The 17,618-nt window shown below is 53.4% G+C and overlaps 1 long non-coding RNA gene across 1 annotated transcript in view; it reads right to left on the reverse strand.

Moving 5' to 3' along the window:
• LOC114224468 (uncharacterized) overlaps positions 1–17,618 on the reverse strand; it is a 41,509-nt gene that overhangs the window by 22,098 nt on the left and 1,793 nt on the right. The window contains exons 2-4 of the long non-coding RNA XR_003612378.2: positions 11,390–12,269; positions 7,700–7,812; positions 6,681–7,225 (exon numbers count right to left, since the gene is read on the reverse strand). This is a non-coding gene — a long non-coding RNA (uncharacterized LOC114224468). The remainder of the gene's footprint in view (positions 1–6,680; positions 7,226–7,699; positions 7,813–11,389; positions 12,270–17,618) is intronic.

Raw genomic sequence — 17,618 nt, forward strand, 5'->3', positions numbered from 1 at the left:
TTGGGGCCACAGAGTGACACGGTACATGAGCAGGTGACACTGAGCCAGGTTCCGCGAACGTGCTCAGTGCATATGAACCATGTCCAGTCCCTGCTCTCAGCGCCGCCCCCCCCAAGTCCATCCCTGAAATATGATGGAGATGAAGTCCCCCGAATGCCTAAGAAACAAAGAAAAAGCACAACGGAGGTCACTAGCCTCTGCCCAAGAAGGCCAGTCAGTGTCCCATTTGATTGTAGGGAGCTTTTTCATGAATAAAGTTAAAATTTGTAAACCACCCAAGTGCTTCAGTTATCTGAAAAATGCTTTGTCCCCACCAGAGGATGTGGGGAAAGAGGTCACTTATTTAAAGAAACAGGCTATCGTGACCAAAGTCTGAACGTCTCAGGCCTCTCCCGGGCCTTTGGATCGAACTCGGGGAAACTGAGAAGTAAAATCAGGAGCCCAGGCTGCTGCAGCCATTGGCACTAGGGGGCAGGCCAGCGGGTTCGCTCCCCTGCAGTGGCCAGCTGAGCGGGTACCCGGGCACAGAGAGCAGGACGGCGAACTTCGCACACACAGAAACACACACTCCACTGCGCCGTGCGTAAATGCACATGCATGCACACCGATGACAAGTGCGCACGCGTGTGTGTACAGGGAAACTTGATCCACAGAAATAGAATACAGAAAAATCAAAGTACATTTAAATTCTCAGGCAGTTTAACTCTTTCTTTCCATGGCAGGAAAATTTTCAGTGTTTGCAGAAACCCGAAAACGCCTCCGCAGACCCCTGCTGTCCTCAGCACAGAGTCCGAACACCCACGGGGCGGGATAGAGGGAGGACTCAGAGGTGGGGTCAGGCAGCCTGCTGCCCCTTGCTCTGGCCGTGTGACTCTGGCCAAGTACTTAAACTCCGGAGCCCCAGCATCCTCCTGGGTAAAATAAAGACAGCAGCACCCATGTCCTTGTGCCATCGTGCACATCGCAGGTAACATGCCGCATCCCGGAAGATGCCCCGTGGTCAATCATAGCAGTGATGGTGATTATCATTACCATCTGCTTCTCAGGCAAGAGCACCCAGAAAACATCCTCCTGGAGTCTGCTTCCCTTGGTCTCAGAGAGAAGAACGGGGTCATTACTGATGCACGAGCTCCCATGCTGCACACACCAGGCGCCCGGCTCTTGTTGAGGGAACGCATGGATGAGCACACCACAGTTTTTGGAAATCTTCAAGGCACTGGAGGAAATTCTTCTAAGTTCTCTTAAAAATAGTTTTTCAAACGCATCTATGAGCATGGATTTCCTCCCGTTCCTGCGGCAGACATTGTATTACCCTTGAGTCTAAATCATCTTTTCCGTTTTCCTTACAAAAATCTTCCCTGACAGCCAACAGAACATATTCTTCTTCTAATTGTTGATTTGCCTTTCACAAACACCGGTGGATCTCCCCATCTCTAATCCTCTATGCTCATTCATTAGCTATCAAGTGCGGCTTTTTGGAACAATTATACTGTGCCCCACTGTCAGCTCCTTGTGCAGGTAGAGGATACATCCTGACTCCTTGCACAGGACGTAAATTATTGCTGGCACACCAGTACCTGAAGAATGATTACACCCAGCGCACAGTTAAATAATGGATGCTTAGCACGGTGCATTGTAATAAGCAAAAGATATGAAATATCTACTATTCTAAGTGGAATATGCTAAGTATTTTTTAATAATAAAACCATTTTGGGGAAGACAGGCTATTGAATCATGGTCCCCGGAAGAGACACCCCATGTGTCAGCTCTTTTGCAGAATCTGGCGAGCACTGTCACCTCATCTGTGAAATGGGAACAGTAGTTACACCCTTCCTTGTGCAGAGGTGTTGCAGGTGAAGACTTAGCACCGAGCCCGGCGCATAGTAGGTGCTCAGTAAACAACCGTAGCTGCTGTAGTCTGAGGAGTGGGCTGGCCTGTGGGAGGACCAACTGGAGCATCTCTTACCTGGGCTGCATCGGGTTCAGTGCGTGACCACAGGGAGAGACCAACACTTTCACTTCCACTAGTGAGCTGAAGGCAGGATCTGCTTTGCCACCAAATATGGTGGACGGTTCTGGAGCACTGGGAAGAAATGGAGGGCGGATGACACTTGAAGCCTTCTCTCTCCTTGTGAAGCCCAGAATAAATGGAGCTTCTGGGACAGTACAGTGCTCAGACCTGGGCAGCTGGGGCCCCTCCCCTGGGCCCTGTGCTTTATAGGGTCCTTCCCTGATCCTCGTCACACGGCCACCTCAAGCCTGCACCCTCCCTGTCTTGGAGCATACTCCTGGACCTGGGACCCCGGCGTCCTTCTGTGTGGCATTGAACCCTCATCCAGGGCTTACAGAGTCCTCAGCCCTGGGCCCGGGCTCCTGAGCATCAAGCATGCCACTGGTGTACACTGAGCCCCAGGGAGGTGAAGTGCAGGGACTAGATGCCACCGGGACAAGTTACATGGGATGGTCGCAAACACACACTGGAGGGGGGAGTCAGGCAGGCAATGGGGAGGCCCTGCTGCAGCTCCATGGAGACCTGTATTGCGCTGAGGGTGAGGGACACATCCAGAAGGTGGCTGATGCAGAGGGCTTCGGGGTGTGCAGTGCTGCTCTAGGCCAGACGAGGCACTGGGTGCTTCGGACACATTTTCTCACTCATTCCCCTCCTAGGACCGTGGGCTGGGATTAAGAGCATGGACTCCAGGGCTGTGCAGCCTGGGTTTAAGTCCTGCTCGGTCTTTGCCCTAGCTCTTGATCTCCAGAATTAACGCCTCTGTATTGCAGCTTCTCCATCTACAAAATAGGAAGAAACCAGTTACTAGTTCGTGGAGCTGCCGGGGGTGAAGGAGAGAAGTACCAGCCGCCAGCTTAGCTGCGGTCACACTCCAACACGTTTTAGCCCCCTTATTGTTAAGCCCATTTTACAGAAAATCAAGCTGAGACTCAGAGATTCATTTACTCTCTGGGAAGCAAGAAAAGTGGTCCTTCTACTTCTAGAATTGCTCCTCATTCTGCCCTCCCCCCTGAGACATGAGTGCCAGGTGCTTGGCACCTCTCCAGGGGGCACTTCTTTGGCCCTCCAGACTAGCTCATTTGGTGTTCCAGATGGTGCTGAGAGAGAGAAAGTCCTTCCTGCTCTCACTCCTGCTGGGCAGGTGAGGAGGGGCTGACACAGAGGCAGGGCTGAGCACAGCTGGCTCTGCAGGCTCTAGAGCCTTCTGGAGCCATCCCACCGCACTCTCCCACCCACTGCAGCGCTGATGCTGGAGCCCATCTCCATCCACATGACTTCTCATCAGCACTCCGTTCAGAGTGTGCCCTGGACACAGCCCACCGCGGTCCTCGGAAGAGGCTGGAGTGCTGTGGGTTCCTCTAGGGCTTGAGGCTGGCGACTCTCCTTCCGCCTCCCGAAACATCCCTGGGCACCAGGTGCATAGTAGGGCACTGCGCTGCTGAGGAGTCTGCAGAGGTTTCTGACGCCTCCAAGCCTCAGTGTCTGCATAAGCTTCCCGAGGCTGCCACAACAAGTTGCCAGAAACTCGGTGCCTTCAAACAATAGAAATCTAATCTTCCACAGTTCTGGAGACTAGAAGTAGGAAGGCAAGGCGTTGGCAGGGTCGTGCTTTCTCAGGAGGCTCTAGGGGAGGATTTGTGTCTTGCCCCTTCTAGCTTCTGGTGGCTGCTGGCTTTCCTGGGCTTGTAGCCACGTCACTCCAAGCTCTGCCTTTGGCTTCACACTGCTGTCTCCTCTCTGTGCCTCTTACAAGGACACTTGTCATTGGAGTTAGGGCCCATCGAATAATCTGGGGGGGGTGGTCCCTTTATCTCAAGACCCTCAACTTACTTATATGTGCAAAGACCCTTTTTTTCCCAAATAAAGTCACATTTACAAGTGCCTGGGATTGGGATGTGGACATATCATTTTGGGGATCACCATCCAGCACACTACGGTGTCTTCATCTATAAAGCAGGTGCAACGTTGTATCAGCCTCACAGCATTGGGGTGGGGATTCTACAACATAATGTGTATTAGCCAAGTGGTTACAATTCTAACTGTATTTACTATAGCCTCCCTGCACACAACAAAACGTGTAGGTAAAAACAAAGTCGGTGGATCTTCACAGAGTCCTGGCTCACTTTAAACAGCTGGGTTTTTTTTTAAGATTTTATTTATTTATTTGAGAGAGAGAAAGAGAGAGAGAGCACGAGAGGGGGGAGGGTCAGAGGGAGAAGCAGACTCCCCGCCGAGCAGGGAGCCCAATGCGGGACTCGATCCCGGGACTCCAGGATCATGACCTGAGCCGAAGGCAAGTCGCTTAACCAACTGAGCCACCCAGGCGCCCCTGGCTCACTTTAAATGTTTACTTGCGCCCCTGGCTCACTTTAAATGTTTACTTGTTTAGTTGAACAGAAGCAATCCTTAAACGTCGTTTGCAAACTTGGGGTAAGGACGGTCATGGCAGAGGCACGGGGTACCCCCTACAGGTCCCAGCACAAGGCGTTCCCCGGGGGCAGGGAGAAGCATGGCCACTAGAGAGGCTTTGCTATCATTCGTGGGCTGCCTCCATCAGACTGGCAACATACGCGGATGGGATATAACAGCTGAGGTTTACAAAACACACATGCACTTTTGGAGGACAACCTGGCAGTGCATCAACACTTCAAATGCATGTCCCTTTGTTCCAGCTCAGCCCCCGTCAGGAAAGTGTCCTGCAGGAAGAAGAGCGGGCCGGTACAGAGAGACGTGTCCAAGGATGTTTGCTGTGGTGCTGCTCCTAATTGCGGGGCGGGGGGGGGGGGGGGGGGCGGGGACGAGATGGGAAGAGAGAGCCAGTGAGAGAGCAGGCAGGGAGAAAGGGAGGAGAAGAATAAAAGAAAGGAAAACTGCAGGAATGTCCTCTGTGGAGGAATGGCTGAATGCCCAAAGATGCCCCCAAACTCCATGCTTCTCTGCAGGGCTTAGGGGGTGAGGGCCTGAGAAGGTGAATCATCAACACGGGCCAAGTGATCACACTCTTACGCGAGTCCAAGCAAGTGTCCTCGGGCACACATAAGCATAGCGTGATGATGCACTCTAGATCCACAAGTGTGTGCAAGGGCCTGGCAGCTCACCAATCTGCCTTCGAGCCGCGGCCCCTGCTGGGAAGAAATGGGGGTGGAGAAGGGGTTTTAACTTTCTATTTCTGCCAAGTGTCGATATTTCCCAGCAAGGATGGCAAGAGAGCTTACCAGTGTAATCACAAAATTAAGTAAATTTCCTTACCCAGATTTGCAGGCAATTCATCTGTTCAGCTGCACAGGACCTGGAGGCTCAGAGGGGACAGCCGGAGGTGACTGAAGCAGAGAGAGCCCCTGCCCTTCTCTGAATGCCACTCCTAGACCCCCAATCCGTAGCACAAGGGGGCTCAGGAGGTGGCCCCCTTGCTAATTCTCCTGTAGGGGTTTGGGGACTTTGCCAGGCAGGTCCTGGGCAGCTGGTGGATCTTGACTGGGAGACTGAGTCACCCACCAGGAGACCCATGAGGACAAACAGGGGGCGGCGAGGCCATGCCTGCTTGGGGGGGTGTGCTTGGCGCCAGGTCCCCGTGCTCAAGGGTGCGCTCCCCTCGGGCCGGGACACAGCGAGGCCTGAGGAGGAGGCAGGAGTGAATCACCACAAAGCTATGCCAACAGGTGCAGTGAAATCGTGATACGCTGGGAACGGAGCTGGCTGGGCCGCTCAGCGCCAATCCCTAGGGAGGCTCGCTCCCTCCCGGAGTGGCCGAGGGCTGGCCTTCGTATTTTGTATTTCCGAGGCTTTGTTTCTCCACAATGGAAGCATTTCTGAGCTCCTGCCTTTGTAAACAGATACTGCTCAGCAAGGCGGGTGATTCCCAAGCTGTCTCGGCTCTCCGCTTTCTCGTATTTGGGAGGAGTAGCCTTCAAGTTCTAGCTGTTGCCCCATGTTGCCGTGTGACACACGGGGGCCAAGTCACCTGCCTGGGCTCTGGCCTGTTCCCTGCAGCCTTGGTCAAAGGGGCTGGCCCACCTCCCAGGACTACTGGAGGCAAGAGTTCTCCAAAAGGCACACTTGAATCTGCTTATTCCTGCCCGAGAGCCGGTGGCGGGGGGGGGGCGGGGGTTCCCTCCAGGCAGGAGGGCAGCTTAAATTTGAGTCTGCCAGGAAGGACTATGGAGTCTAAGAGCCAGCAGTCATGGTGGGCCACACCTGGATCAGGAGGGCACGGGGCAGGTGGCTCAGCAGGAGGGGCTGAGGGAGCTTCCAATGGGGGGAGATGGTTGGCCCAATTGTCTCCTGATGAGGGAAAGTCTGGGTTTCCTCTCCTGAGGCAGGGCCTGGGGCTTTCTGGAAAAAAGATAAAGAAGGTCTGCTCTGTGGTGCCATGTTTTCCTGGCACTCTAGAGACTGGAAAAGGGGAAATGAAGGAGATGAAATTTCAGCCATCCAGACGCAGTTTGGGAACCCTGACCAAATGTCCCAGAGCTTGCTGAGCTCCCCTCCACCCTCAGCAGGGGCTGGTGGTTCATCCAAATAGCACACATCTGGGGTGAGGGCTGGCGCCAGGGAAACGCGTCCCTGAGGCTGAGAGGGCCCCGCCGATCTGTTGCTCTGAAACCCCAGCTGCTATGGGAGCAGGAGGAGCCTGAATCCCCCAGATCCCCAGGCCCTGCTCATCACTCACCACGGGCTGCAGAAATGTGGTGTCTCCAGAACAAGTTCGCTGCTGGCCTGGGGACTCGTGTCTCCCCTGAGGTCACGTCTGGGCCTATTTGCAAGTCGCTGCTCCCACGGCAGAGGGCTATGCCCTTTCTCGGGGGCATGGCAGGGCCATGGGGCTGACATGTCCACACTTGCCACTCACATCACCCACCACAGCACCTGTCACCACCGCCGCTCCCTCGTGGTGCTGTGCGGTCTGAGCCGGGGCCACAGTCACCCACAAGCTTCCGGCGTCCAGGGTGTCAGCGCTCCCTCCAAGGGGAATGGTGGCAGAGGAACTCTGTGTTCTTCCTCTGGTGGACAGGGAATTCCTTCTCCTTAGGAATCCAGGGGCAGATTGCTGCATCTGAAGGCAGTGCCTGGGTCCAGCCCCAACACCTAGGAGAAGCGGGTACCCACCGCCCGTGGAATTTCACCTGGTGGCGGCAGGAGCTGGTGCTGAGATGAGTAAGGCTGTCCATCCTCCGTTCACAGCTTTAGGAAGAAGTCTCAACTTGGACCCAGGTGCTAGGAGACGAGATCACCCAGGGCAGGAAGTGACAGCCCATCAGAGCATGGTGGTGGGGGTGAAGGTGAGGTACAGGGGCTGGGGGAGGAGAGCCAAGGGGCAGCTCCAGATTCAGGGGCACCCAGATCTGGCTAGGCGGCCATTCTCTACCACCCCTGGCATGGGGTCTGACCCTGCCATTCAGCCTCCTAGAGGCTCAGCTCCCCCTCCCATGAAATAAAGTAGCTCCACCTCATCGGCTTGTTGAGGGACGGCAAGAGTAACAGGTGTCGAGGGGGTTGCCTGGGAACTGGCTCCCGCAAACCCGGCACAGCGGCTTTGCTGTTAGGTCCTCGCTGCATGGGGAAGAATCCCTTTACAGCTCAGAGCAATCTACACACGTGTCTTCCACACACATGCTCGCCACCTTTGCCAGGTGCCAGAAAGAGAAAGACTCGGCCCCCAGGTGCTCTCAGGCTAAGGTAGAGACTTACCTGTAAGCAGATTGCAACACAAAGTAGCGACAGATGTTTGCCCAGGGGGCCTCAGGAGTGAGTGATTGTGCCTGGGGGTGCCCCAGGGGCGTTGAGGCAGCATCACTCGGAGGCTGTAACAGACACAGCAAAAACAGGTACCAAGTTGTTCTTTTTTTTTTTCTTTAACTAGACAATCCTTCATTTTCCATTCATTCATCATTTCTTGATTATCTCCTATATGCCAGGCACAGAGAAGGTCCCCAGGATAGAGACAGCTCTCCATTCAGAGGAAGTAACATTACCTAAGGGACAGAGGCTTCCCTGGCCCAGAGTCGCCTTTAGTCATCTGCGCTCTCAGCACCACGACAGCCCCGAGGTGCTGCGGGGTAAGCCAGAGGTAGCCTCCCACTGGACTATGGCCCTGCTCCAGCTAAGGGCCCCGCCCATAGCCCCCAGCACAGTGGGGGACACAGGGCAGAGGCTCAGTAAACACATGTTGATGGCCCTGTCAGCTGAGTCAGCTGGGAGGGAGGGCACATGGCCTTTGGTGTGGGGAGTGCTCCAGGGAGGGTGGGGGTCAACGGTTTCAGGAAGCACTAGTAGGAAAGCCTAAGGTGGCTACCCAGACCCCAACATGCAGATGGACTGCAGATAGGCATGCCCTCGGGAGGAAGGACACTGAGCAGAGGAAATGGTATAAGCCAAGGCACAGAGGTATCCAAAGGCATGGGCTATTCAGGGTGGCTGGGAAGAAGTAAAAGGTACTGGAGGGGCTGCATGCTACGAAGCCAAGCCCAGACACGGGATAGCTGGCTTGGCAAACCCAGCTGACACCCATTGAGCGGTGCTCACCCCCTTTGGTGCCTTAGCCAGGGTACCTCTGAAGGCAGACCTGAGGCCATGCTGCGTATGTGAGTACTTTCTGTGGGAACATTATCCTGGGAGCAGAGCTGAAGGACTGGGGAGCAGAAAAGGCAGAGGCACTTACAGGTGCCTAATCCAATTGGCCAGTGCTGTGGGCGATGGGAGATCCGTCCCATGACGGTCAGAGTGGCCCTACGAGCAGCTAACGTACTGTAGAGCAAGACTGTTGGGGACTGAGTGCCAAGCAAGTTCTGTGGGGTCACAAGCAGCAGCATCCAGATACATCAGGGCAGGAAGCAAGGGGCCCGGGCTAAGTCCTGGTCAGTCTGCTCCCAGGCGGACCTGGCCAGTGCCGGTGCAGAGCGGTCCTGCAGGACGGCTGGAGTGTGTGCTGGGGCAGAGAGCTCGAAGCAGCGCATGCAAGGTGCTACTATGCACGGTTCAGAGAAAAGCAAGAGCTGACAGTCCCAGCTGTGTGCCATGGGCCTTTGCCTTGGACTAGATTTCCCAGACTCTGGGCCAAGGATTTAGGGCAAGTAGCTGACTTGGGAAGGTGCAGGGAAGACAGGTCGGGTTTCGGGGAGGGAATGCACGCAGTCATGGGTGCGTTAATGGGGGCAACCAACAAAATGGGTATACCGGGAGCTTCATCCCATGGGAAGACTCGGGAAGACACATCTCAGATTTGTCCCTCTCAGGGGTGAGGAGTAGGGACATTGCCACACCACTTCTTGTCAGTCACTGGTTGGGAGCCACATCCAGGGATGTCAATTCCCTGGCATTTGGGCCAGAGATCGGGAAAGAGTAGCTCTCTGGGGTTTTGGACAAACTTCTCAGGCACAGAAATGCAGATTCCAAATGTTCTGTCCAACAATGCCCTTGCCCCAGCCCTCACCCCTAGGGCACCAGAAATGGACAACAGCCTCTCGTGCTGGCCAGGACCGGCCACCTTGCAACTGCCTGCCCAGAGTCCTGAGACAGAAAGCGATCACTTCAGTTCAGCAAACATTATATGTCTGTCTCTGTTCTACTTCGGTTTCCTCTGTGGCCGGCATCACCCTCCCAGGCAAGAGATTATATATTTATTAGCTTATTGGATGAGGGTTGCTCTCCCCCAGTGACATGCTAAGTCCCCCAAGGACAGGGACTCGGTCTAACCCAGGAGGCATCTTACGTGCCTAGAACCGTGCCTGGCACATGGAAGATGCTCGGCGGTATTTGCGGAATAAAGGCAGGAAGGACCGATGTAAGAGACTCAGAGAGCCTAGCCTTCCATCCGTTTAGTCTCCCGGGCCGAAAAGCAGGCCCCTAGCCACACATTAAAACAAGTGGCCCCTCTAGTGTCCCCAGGGGGGTCTTGCACTGGGCTTCCCGTGGCCAGGGCTCATCGCCCGGCACGGGATTCCTCTGGGCACCGTCACGGCCATTTCCAGGCTGGTGGGTGTCCTCTGCGAGTCCCTGCAGAACTTGGGCTTCCTGCAGAACTGGGCTCCCTGCCCCATCCCACCTCCGGCATCTACCCCGGGACCGACGGCCTCCCTTACGCACGGTCTTCCATGTAAAGTCATGGCAGTATTCAAAAGGTTAAAGCAGAGTGAACTGTTAATTTTAATGCTTTCTCTAAGCTTCAGTTTTAATAAGCGAAAATGATGTTCTTATTTGCAGTAAAGTGGTGTTATAAAATTCTGTCTGTCAAGCTCATTTTAAAACCATGGAAATAAATGATCTGACAAAATCAGGCTATTAGACAAGTGAGGAAGAGTGATTTCCATAAAAGTAGAGGAGCTGTTCCTTAATTTCACACTTGGTAGTCTTTTGGGTCGACTAAATTTTTAAATAAGTGATAAAATTATATTAGCGCAATTGCATTTTTATAGATTTTTTTGGTCATTGTACTCTTTTTCAATCCCTTTATTTTAACTCAAACTGTTCTGCTGAAAGGTTAGTCTCAACTTATGTTAGCTCGTAACAGTCTGTCCGCACACCCGCACGCCCGCACTCTCGCACGCAGTCCTGGCGGGGTCTGGCGGGGTCTGGCAGGGGCGCACCACACACGGCTGGAAATGGCCACTTCCTGCTGGACACGTGGGGCTGTGGCCCCTAGGTCCGTAGGAGGGCGAGGGGGACGCCGGCGGTACCCGCCAGGGTCGGGAGTGTGCCTGCCCCTGGCTTCTGAGCTCACTCGGTTTTTGCTCAGGATAAGGAAGAAAACCAGGAGACCATGTTCTCCAGAAACCCTCATTCTTGCAACTCAGGACGCTCGGTGGGGACAGGACTGGTCAGTGTTTGCACAAGAAGCTGGGAACTTAGGCAGGGAGAGGGAAGGGAGCACATCTGTCATCCTTCATGTGTCTCCTACCAAGCCCACCAGACCCTCTCAAATCATCAGATAGCCAAGACCGGGCTCAGTGTTCTGCCTCAGGCCCTGGGAGAACCCTCGGGCGAGGCCCAGAACTCAGGTCTCCCTTGGGACTGAAACAGGCCCAGTCAGACAGATTGGGTCCGGTTGGGGGAGAAGAGGGGACGGCTCTCTGATCTGATTTTTAATAATTAGAACAGCATGGAAGGTATGGGTCTTTGGCATATTGTCTGCCCTGGCCTGTGCTCATTTCCCAGTTGTAAATGTTGAGAGCACAGACTTTTGCCCTCTGCAGACCAGGCTCACCAGCCTCTGCATTCTCTCAGGAGCAGAGCTCGGGGGCTGGGGCCCCCTGCTCTTTGCCCCAGGCGCTCATGCCCAGTTCTGAGACCCAGCAACTCCTCCCCTCCCCCACCCCGCCAAGCCTGGGTTCCTCTCTTGTCCTTCCCAGGCTTAGCCCCTGTCTGGGTCACAGTCACACTCACCAGCCTCGTCCACATCCAATTCATCTCTTGCAATGGTTTCTCTTGGACATCAACTATGTACAGGCAGTCAGATGACACTACAGAAAGGTCCAGCAATTGGCTGCCCCCTCCCCATCCGTGGATAGGTCTGCATTCAGGGTCTGTGGCCGAACCCGAAGCTCAGAACTCAGCCTCAGCACCCAGCTGGCCTCTGGGTGCGTCCTCCCAGCACGTGTTCACCTCCGGGCAGCCCAGTGCGGCAGTTTGTAAAAACGTGCATTCATTTCCAGGTAGCCCTTCTTCCAGGAGGAAAATGAGCCTCTCTCTCATTAAAAGAGAGAGAACACACATTTGTGGAGCCTCTCCTGTGGACCAGGCACCGTGCTGGGTGAGAATGCAGACCCGCTGTCTATTTTGCTGTGAGGGGTGTGGCGCTCACCTGGGAAACAGCTCTTAGAACAAAGGAGTATCCTGCTCCAGGGAGGGAATGGCCTTTTCAGAGGCTGGCTGTGAGAGCCCCCACTGAGGAGACAGTGAGCTGGGGAATCAATTCACTCCATGCATTTTTTCATTAATTAAGCAAATGTTTAGTGGGTGCTTTCTGTGTGCCAGGACTCCCCCAGCCTTGGCACTGCCTGGTTGGGGATGGGGGCGGTGTGCAGGCTGTCACGAAGTGGCCAGAAGTGCATGCCCTCCGCCAGCCACCCAACATCTGTCTGACATTCAAGAGAGCATCTTCTGAGCACAGAAGTCAAGCTTTCCTTCTCCACGGAGGCTCCGAGAGGCAACGGCGTCGGAGCGCAGGGGAATGGTAAGTCCGAAGTGTTTCCTGGGAAAGAGGAGGAAGTGCCGGTGAGGCACAGCCTGCAGGGTGGCCGTGGAGGGGCAGGGCTGTCTCTCCCTAGGAAGGAAGAAAGAAGAAGTCCAAATTAGTCATGTTGTATTACTTCTTTTTATGGCAATGCTCTGAAAGTCTGCAAATGTCAGCATGTTAATTTACTGTCACTCAGTGATATTATTTCATCCTTTCAAAAATGTGTTTCTTGCATTTTCAGTAGCATACTCCAAGTGTTCTCCATCTCAAAGTTTCTATAGATAGTGCGACTACTTTCACTCTGACCGGTGCCAAAATGTAGAAATTCATCGCTGGCTGTAGCCACATATATGTTACGAGTGGAGTCGGGGACTCGGGTTTCCTGCTTGCAGAGCCCGGGGGAGAGGTCTGATTTTTCTCTCTGTTCTCCTTCTACCACCCCTCGTCCTCCTAAAATGCTCTGGGGTTTCTCTCTCAAGGAACGCGCTGAGATAAATCGAATAGAGAGAAATTTTAAGGAATCAGTCATGGCTGGGTTTGTATATTGAAGCCTGAGCCCTCCCCGTCTCCAGACGCAGCCCACCCCCCACCCGGCTGCTTCTCCTATGGTGGCAAACTTATTTCAAAAATTCTGATGAAACACTTGGTAAATTTTGTTATTCTGTGATGATAATAAATCATTATAGCCTTAAACACTTCTCTAGCTTGGAGCCTCAGCCACAAATTATCTTGTCATTCTGACCAAAACATTCTCCAAAAAAGCTTGACAAGTGCTAAAACCCAGAACATGAAACCATGTGTTGTTGTGAAAGCAAGATTCAGAAATGTCAATTAATTAGATTAAGAGGCTACTTTTAGCTTTACTCGTGTTGCCAAATAACCCTTAAAATACGCATAGCAGTGGAAATCTACCTCCGCGGTACAGTACTTCTGTGCTGAAGGAAGACAATGGATCGGACTAATGGACAGAATTATTGTATCTGTCAGCCTGCTCGAGAGAATGATCTAGAAGCAAATGTCTTGCTTCTTTTTCCACAATGTGGCTTCCCAAGCTGGGTAAATCCTGCCATTTATGAATTCAAGTAGTTCCCTGCACCCCGCCCCTCTGAAATCATCTACAGATCTAGAAGGAAAAGTCAAGCCTTTTTTGTACGCCTTTACTAAGAAGATGGATTTTTAATGTCTTTCTGTGCTTTTTTTTTTTAATTTGCATTTGCATTTTGAAGTTCACTTTGTAAAAAAAATATACATCATGAAGAAATTATTTAAATGTTTTTTTATCCCTGTTTCTTGAAAATCTTATCTTTAAATAATCTATATCCTCCATTTTATTTATGCCATAAACTGTTCCTATATTTTAATGGTCTGTTTGCTTTAAAAGGGGTTGTTGGTTTTAATAGCTCAGTTACTATCTTTGTAAACTAAACTCCTTCTGACGAAATTCGAGCAGATCATCTCTGCCTGTGTGTGGAAGGCACATTCCAACCCCTGAAAAGGAAATTTAAGCCAAATAAATGTTCTGCCCAAATTAAAATACATAAAATGAATAGTTAAGTTGGACAAGAGCTGATGGACGGAGCAGTTGGGACATGTGGGTGTTGGGAGAGCTGGCTGCCAGGCAAGGCCTCAGGAGAGAAAACCCAAATGAAATTAATTTCCCGACCCCCTTTATCCATTCCTCAGGGTTAATTGATTGCAGTGTTGGCATGATGTCTTTCTTGGGCGAGCAAATGGGGCAGGGCGGGTGGCACTGGGAAGGGTGATGTGAGGTCATTCCCTACGAGGACCTTTGGGGTCCCAGCCCCTGCACCCAGCCACAGCTCAGCGCCTTCTCTGCCCCCATCAGCCCTCCCGGGGGTACAGGGGATGAAAATTCACCTCCATGTTCTCAATGGCAGTTGTGCCCACCTGGATTCTATTATAATCCATGTGGATTCTGACACTAACTTTATGACAGGGCATTTCTGCGGAGGAAGGACACATCTGCTCACACAAAGAAATGGCGGGGGTGGGCGGGGAGGGCAGGATGGAAGACGTCTGAGACTGAGAGAGGAGTCCCTCCCCTCTTGGCATGCACAACCTTGCCACCCACTGCCCACTGCTACCCCCAGCAGCAAGTGCGAGGAGCCGGAAAGGCATAAAAGGCCAGCCGACCCATCCCGCCGGTCCGGGCAAGGTATGCCCCGGGCCGGGGGTGGGACTTCCTGTGGGCGGGACTTCCTGTGAGAAGCCATTTCCGGCGGGATCATTCTGTGCGCCCCAGGAGGCGGCGGGGCTCTGCCGCGGCCCGCCAGGTTCCCGTGTCCCACGGTTCCTCCCGGTCCCCCCACTCGTTGTACTTCCCTCCCCTCTCAGCCAATCTCACTGTTTCTAGCCAGCAATGAGGCAATTAATGAGCTGTGCAGAAGCCCTAAGTTATCTCTGGAACTAGATGGGTAATAAAAACATAAATAAGTAAATAATTAAATAACTAAATAAAATAAAACGGATGAGTGAGGCATCCAGGGCTCCAGTCTCCCTGGAATAAGTAGCACCGGTTGGTGGAAACAGCCGAGGGGGAGGGGACGGCCTGAGCTCTTGAAGCAGCTCTGCGGCTGACATGGAGTGTTATCTTGGCCGAGTCATTCCCCCCGCTCATCGGGAGCCTTCCCACTGAGCCGAACAGCCCCCCAGGTTAATGCGTGCAGGAGTGCAGGGGCCAGACGGGAACACGGGGCGTTTGTCGCAGCCAGGCGGTGCCGTTCATACTCCCTCCGCTCCTCCTCTGTACCTGCCAAGTGCTTCCTACTGCAAGACCCTGGGTCTCTAAGTCCGTGGGAACACCATCTTCCATGCCCCGGGAGCAGTGCTCAGCCAGGTTCAGACGGGAGTCAAGAACCCCCATCTGCCTGACCCTCAGATGGGACCACTCCGGATTTCCTGGCACAATCCTACAGAGCTTTCCAGCGCGCTCAAGTCCCATTGACCCCGGGGGCATCCTGCTCCTTAATGCATCTGGAACCGGCTTCTTCTCCTTTCCTGTCTCACCACCCCCTGCCCCCTACCCCCTGGCTTCCCACCTGTGCTTTCTGGGATCACCTGTCAAAGGACCAGAATCCACTCAAATGCTCGTTTCAGCCTCCACTTCCAGAGGAGGCTGGCCTACCAGACAAATAGGTGGAGATGGGGACCAACCTGAGAGCTGATGCTCCCCCTGAAATGGGCAGCCACGTGCTGTCACAGAGGAATATGTCCTCTAGAGATCTGTCTGAAATCTCCCAGTTTTCAAAATTTGGCAATGAATTAAAGTTTGGTTTGTTTTGTGTTTAATTGTGGCTCACACCAAGCAATCTGCAGGTCATACTCAGTCCATAGGCCACATTTGACAACCCATGCCACCTAAACATTCCGTGTTCAGTTCAGGTACCAGAGATTCCAGCTTTCTAGAATTTACTTTCTAGTAAATTCTGGTCTGCAGCCATATCAGGGTCTAGGAAGTGCAACAGAAAGGACAAAAAGCCTTTGGGCAAAGAAGCCCCCCGCCCCTCGCTGCAGGATGCCAGGCCTCCAGCTGTACCTTAAGAAGAGAGTAGCCTGGAGCTTCCCAAGGTTAGCGGTGTCCAGGGACACTTCCAGCCCAAGGAAGATGAGATGCTGCCCACCCCGCCTTGTGCCCGCCACCAGGAGAAGCTGCCCCTAGGGGCCAGTGCAAATCCCATAGCTTATCTTCTTACCAGGTTTATCCCCAGTGCCCCCTGGAAAATTGAGATCTTTTATTTAGAGGAGCCACCTCCTGAGGAATCTGAGAACCTCACTGGAGCTCACCACCCTCTCGGCAAAGCTGAGGCTCTAGACATTACTCAAGATACAAAGAGAAACATCTACCAACCTGTAGACAGAGCCATCTGCATCCCAAACTTGAACCCTAAGTGTACGGCTTGAACCTGACCTTGCAACAGAGGAAGTACTGCTGCTTTGGGCCTGGAACCAAGTTGAGATGAACCTTTGACACCCCCCCCCCCCACCACCACGCTGAGCAGAATCACAGCTGTTGTCCAGGAAGGACCCAATCCTGGCCACCCAAAGTGCTGGCTCCCACCATGGTGACAGGAAGCTCCTTTCCCTCAAGGTCGCTGAGCTGGACCTATGAGCAGGTCATACCTTGAAGGGAAAACTGCCCAAGCAAGAAGCTGAGACAGAGAGAGAGGGAGGGGGGGAGACAGGGAGAGAGAGACAGACAGACAGAGGTAGAAAGAGAGAGTGAGAGAGAGAGGGAGAGAGGGAGGGAAACAGAGAGGGAGAGAGAGAGGGGGGAGAGACAGAGATAGAGACAGACAGAGAGGGAGAGAAAAACAGAGATAGAGACAGAGAAACAGAGAGACGGCGGGCAGAGATTCCTGGGATATCACTTAAGCACCTATGTCCAGCAGTGGCTGATGCCACTATGCTTGGACGTCATGTACCTGGGCCACACTTCCTTTCCTCGCTTGAGATCCTGAACCGATTCTTGCCAACAGCATCTCGATAAGCACTCTTGACCCCCAAGCCTGGGAAGGAAGGGGCGCCCCATGAGTTACAAGTTCCAGAAGGCAGCAGGAGGGACCCACCACCAAGGCCCATGTGTGGACTTCAGGGAGCCCACGGACCCTGTCATTAAGCCAATGAATAGATGTGCCCATAAGCACTTCGCAAGCCCTACGTGGTCAAGAAACTGTGGAAGAAATCCTAGAAAGACCCCCACATTAGAAACACTGGACTGGATAAAGAAAACATCGATGGGCCCAGTAGTGCTTAATTTCGGGTGATCCAGTGGGCGCTTCTCAGGAGGTGACAGGCTAACGCCATTGGCCTCACCATCTCCAGGTGTAGCCAGAAGGAGGCTAAGCCACCGGCCTTCCGGTGGTTTCTCACAAAGAGGAGCCGTGGCCTCCCATGCTCTCCTCTCCCTGCCATCTCCAATCTTATCTGACCCTCAAGGTCCAGCCCAGGCCTGCCTCGCCAAAGACAGGCTCCCTGCCAGGGCACCTCGTGTTTCAGGGACTGAGCCTTGTAATCCCACTTTGTCTGCTGCCCATCTTCATTCTTACTCGGACGTTTGACATTTATTTGTCACTATGTTTTGTCTCCTTTCTCCAGCTTGGCTCCAAACTCACTCAAGTCCAGCATGGGCCTTAGGCGTTCTCTCCCTCGTTCCTGGTTCTGGCCCAGGGTGGGTGGGCTACCCTCTGATCACCTGGGGATGTGAAGGCTCAGTCCCACTGGGAATTGTGTAGGGTCCAAGGAGGCCTTACCGGTGCCCCCACCTCATGTCTCAGGCACACAGAAGCTCCTCAGACCTTCTTTCAAGACAAATGGGTCCCCATGTTTAGGAAAACCAACCGCTACTACTAAATGGGCCGTGGTGCCAAAGTCCCTTGCACAGACTGGGTAGTGAGGACCCTCTGGAGGTCTGGACAC

Source organism: Eumetopias jubatus, unplaced genomic scaffold, assembly GCF_037043125.1.
Source record: "Eumetopias jubatus isolate StellerSeaLion01/CBP00866 unplaced genomic scaffold, mEumJub1_p1.0 scaffold_10, whole genome shotgun sequence".
Classification (NCBI taxonomy): Eukaryota; Metazoa; Chordata; class Mammalia; order Carnivora; family Otariidae; genus Eumetopias; species Eumetopias jubatus.